Here is a 5,173-nt window from a genome sequence, read left to right as displayed (position 1 = left end):
CTATAAGGGCCGGAACATGCTTATTGAAACACCCAGCATGATTGCAAGCAGGATGCCACCACCTATGCACCATGGGTTCCCATTAATCAGATGCCCTTTATTATTGCCACATACATATTATTACAGTTAATTATTTTGGTCCAGCTAAAGCTATAAAATCTCTGTTATCTTTCCTATTTCCACATAGTTTTCTGTTTTTTTTTAGCATGTTTTTAGATAATTATGATGTTAAAAGTTGGCTTTATTTTGTGCAACACAATCAAGATAATGCTGAGATCGTGAGGCGAGTACCCCAACAAAGTTGTTGATATTTTTTTTTAACCGTAACTGGTAGTTTCAGGCACTTTTAGCATTGTGAACTTGTTTAAAATGAATAAAAGTAAATTCCTATTCAAAACATTTTTCACACACTATTTTTTTGTATCTACTAACAATGTAATTTTTTGTTATTTCTTTTACTACGTTAGTTGCTGTTTTAGTGATTTCTGTGGCATCCGGTCCAATGAATTGCTCACGTGTTTATCAGCTGGTAACATAAATTCAGGGACTAGGGCAGTGTTAGACTTAAACAACTCAAAAGTGTCAAACAACTAAGTCATATTGTTATTTGAATGGTGTTGAAATTATGAAGATGCCTGCATGCGGATAGATATAACTAACTAAATAAATAACAGTACATGCATAATAATAATAATTGATGTATATTTGCATGTTGCGTATTCACAGCTAATATTAGAACATGAAAGCAAACCATTTACATTACGATTGTGTTGAAGAATGTGGTACAAATGTACCACTTTATGTCATGGTTGTATTGAGAGAGGAAAAAGGTCATTTTAAAAAGAAGTATATAAAAATATAATAAATATATATAGTGGCAAGCATATGGAGTGGAAATAACATCTGTCTCTAAGTACACATTTTTAGAGAATTAATTTATAGTGTATCAGAGTAAGAATTGCTATAACTGTTTTTTTTTACTCTTTCTTTTTCTTCTGCGACTATAATCTAAAATAACTTATTCCAGTCTCTGCAACAGTTACAGTGCCATTTAATAATTTAAGTAAGGCTTTATTAAGACCATATTTATGACACTTCAGTGTATCCAGAAACAATCATGGATGTGTCACTTTCTTTTGATACAACTCATCACAGGTGAATTTTGATTTCACACTTTACTTAGCATCTCGTGTCTTGCTATCCATGAAGCTTAGTGTGTAATCTCATTTTCAGTCCACTTAGGATCCAGTCAGACTGTGACTCGTCCGCTGTGTCATATTCAGGATGTACTTTCCTACTGAACTCTTCTGATCCAAACAAAGACACCTCAACTTCTGCAGACTATGACTCATCCCCAAAAGTTGTGGCAGTGGTGGCTCAGTGGTTGAGGCTCAGGGTTACTGACCAGAAGGTCGGGGGTTCAAGCCCCAGCACCACCAAGATGCCACTGTTGGGCCCTTGAGCAAGGCACTTAACTCCAGGTTGCTCCGGGGGGATTGTCCCTGTAATAAGTGCACTGTAAGTTGCTTTGGATAAAAGCGTCTGCCAAATGCATAAATGTAAATGTAAAAGTTCCTACTTTCTCCAGAATTAGACTCACTGTCTTATAAAGAGCTCTTGAAGAAGAAATTACCCACAAATCTAAAGCCTTGCACAGTTTTCTACTGAAGATCCAACAGCAGAGTCTTGAGAGAGACTAAATTCTGCATCTGAGGTGAAACATCAAGAACATCTTACTAGGTAAGTTTGCAGGTTGACAAGCAAAGGACTGTAATGTCACTGAGCATTGTGGAATATGAGAGGTTACAGAGCACATTTATGTAATACATACAGAGGAACATATACAGTATATTTCCATGATATAGAACTCTGCAAGGTTGTGTTATATTAAGTTACTTTGTAGTTTGGTTCTATCTCTTCAGCTAGAAGCAAAACCATCACAGTGCAAGTGGAGTAATCAGATTGCCTGTCCAGAAGCACCCTGTAAGCTGTTTTTCACCCAGTGCCTGCCACCAAGCATCTGCTCACTGGGGTGAGACTCTTATGAAACATGAGAGTAACAATGTAATAATTCTTCCTGACCCAGAATACAATGCAAGAATGTTTAGAGGTTTAAAGGCACCTTGGCCAACAAAATGTCTTACATAACAGAGATATACAAATCTATTTACATACTAAAATAACCTTTTTGACCAATTTCTTTCTAACCACACAGTAGAGCCCTCTACATACATAACTGCTTGGAGGAATGCCATGGGGCTTGTAAAACAAATTTTGAACTCACAATGTTCTGCAATTTCAAAAGCTGAAAGGGTCAGCAGAAATTGTAGGCTTCAACTGCGTTTCACTCATAAATTTACATTTAACAATTTGGCATACACTTTCATCCATAACAAAAACTGACAGTGCATTTAAGCTATTTTTAGTTTGTTTGTTCCCTGACAATGTAACCCATGAGGTCGGCATTGCTAGCTATGAGTTGAACTACTGAAACAGCATTAAATGTGTACAAAGAATCAGGCTAAGCATCTTGTGCATGTTTTTTATATCATAATTTGCATATTTGGATTCTTTCTAAGCATTAGTTACGCATTAGTTCTCATATTACCCTTACATGCATTTTCTTTACAGAACAAAGTGAATGCATAAACAAGAGGGTTCCTCACTCAAAAGGTTTAAGTCAGTTGAAAAAGTTTGTGCAAAATCCTCAGCCAATATTATTTTGTCCTAAATCTGGAATGATGTTTAGCAGCAATGCCGCATCTTCATGTTATGTCAAGGAACCTCCATTGAGAAACAGAAATCAATACTTCTCTGAGGCCTCATAAAATCCAACCTTGAACATATTGACTGAAAGTGAGAACAGAAGCAGTTTTGAGATGTGCTAATTTACCCGAGACTGCTGAAAGACAATTGCTTGCCTTTCCTAGACAGAACCTGAGTGTTGTATCTTCTCTCGGCCTTAAGAGGGCAGTATTAAGTCAGCTAAGTGTTCACTGTAAATGACAGAAATAAACAGTGGGGTCCAAAGTGTGAGACCACATCAAAATCTAGGGATTTAAATTTTAATTTGAACCTGTAAATCCTGAAATATTTAAATCAAGGTTTTCTGAAGATTCTGTGCTATTTCTTGGTAATTAATCAATTAAGCATATTCATAATATTGACCATATAAAGGGAATACAAAATTCAGATTATTAAAAATTTTTTTGGAATTGTTCAGTTTAACTTATCACTTAAAATGTTATGCTAATAATATAATGTGTGTGTGTGTGTGTAGATAGATAGATAGATAGATAGATAGATAGATAGATAGATAGATAGATAGATAGATAGATAGATAGATAGATAGATAGATAGATAGATAGATAGATAGATAGATAGATAGATAGATAGATAGATATCCTTGAGTAATCACGCTGAATTGCTAATTTGGTACTAAAAAATCACTTGCCATTATATCAAACACAGTTGAAAGCTATTTGGTCCATTAAATGAATAGAGGAATGAAGGATCTACAAAGACAAAGGACAACTGGCTCTAACAAGGACAGAAAGAGATGTGCAAGGCCAGATGTACAACAAAACAGTCTCTAGTTTGAGAAATAGACACCTCACATGTCCTCAGCTGACAGCTTCATTGAATTCTACTCGCTCAACACAAGTTTCATGTACAACAGTAAAGAGAATACTCAGGGGTGCAGGACTAATTTTGTTTTCAAATTGTAATATTACATTTCCATGTGATTAATGTCCTAACAGTTGAATGCCACTTTGGTGAATAAAAGTAACAATTTCTTTCCATAAGAGCAAAATCTGTACATTATTCCAAACTTTTGGCTACCATTATAAATATATATGCTGACAGAAAGGCTATGGTATGTTGCATCTCTCATCTTTGAGCCAGCAGAACTGAGCAGGCTGACCAGGGCTCAGGCACACTGGCTGAAGTTGGTAGTCATGATGTGAGCAGTACTCAAAACGGCCCAGCAGCTCAGAGACACAGAGTGGAGGCTCCCAGTAACACTATCGCTGCTCTAGATACACACAAGGATGTCGAGGCAGCCATGCTGAGAATCACAGCCAAGAAGAGCCTCTGAGACAGTCACAGCCTGCTGGCCAGGGCATCTGTGGAGCTGAATCAAGGGAAATTTTGTCTGCACTGATTGTGCATCTGTGGATAAGGAGACAGAGATAGAACAAAAAGTCATGTCCATAAAAACAGAGATCAAAAATGAGAAAGATGATGTGGGTATGTGCTCGAGAGGTTATTAAAATAATCTAAACCACGCTTGGACATTTACAGTCTTTGAAAGAAATGTATGTCTTTATTTATGTATTTATCCATTCTAGATTTGGGACCATACGCTGCAGAGACAGAATTTATGCTGCAGATTGATCAAACAGAAAAAGGACGAGAAGTAGAAAGTTACAGCAGTGAGAGCACCGACTCCACCAGCAAGGTGTTGAATTGTGACTTTGTGGACTTTGAGGATAACATATTTAAAGACCCCATGAAATGGCTTGACCAGCGCTGTGTTTCCTGTGTTGACAAACACTACATTCACTTGAATAACTGAAAATGCATAATATATGCATTATTGTATGTAATTGGTTTACCATTTTTCTGAACTTACAATGTTTGTTTGTTAAGATGTAAGCATCTTTCTGCTGCAGAGCTAAAAATTGCAAATCACTGGATTATTAAAGGTCATATGAGGCAAGTGTATGTCAAAGTATTGAACACACATTTATATCTGGATCCTCAGTTTATTGAATTTGTAGTAGAGTGACCTGAGTGAGATGAATAGCCAGCAGCTCCAAGGCCACCTCTCTTTGGCCCAATGCCAGTAGTTTCTAAGGTTCTTACCTTAGAGCTACGAGCACGCCAGTACAGCGCCCTTTTCAGGCTGAGACAAAGCGCTCTTTGAAAAGACTTAAGCTGAACTTGAATGGTTGAAGCATTGCAAAAGGTGAATGGTACGTCCCTGTCTGTATCATAATCTATTTTAAATCAAGTTCAGTTACTCATAATTTAATGATTGATGCGATTTGCTTATTCAGCTAGTGTTTTACCACTCATTCATGTTTTTTGTCAGCATTAACAGCAACATACAAATATTTCTTATAGGTATGTTTCTTTGAATAATGCATCATTTTTCCAGTTATTTTTC

Source organism: Xyrauchen texanus, chromosome 4 (genome assembly GCF_025860055.1).
Source record: "Xyrauchen texanus isolate HMW12.3.18 chromosome 4, RBS_HiC_50CHRs, whole genome shotgun sequence".
Classification (NCBI taxonomy): domain Eukaryota; kingdom Metazoa; phylum Chordata; class Actinopteri; order Cypriniformes; family Catostomidae; genus Xyrauchen; species Xyrauchen texanus.
Note: the sequence above shows the minus strand (reverse complement) of the source record.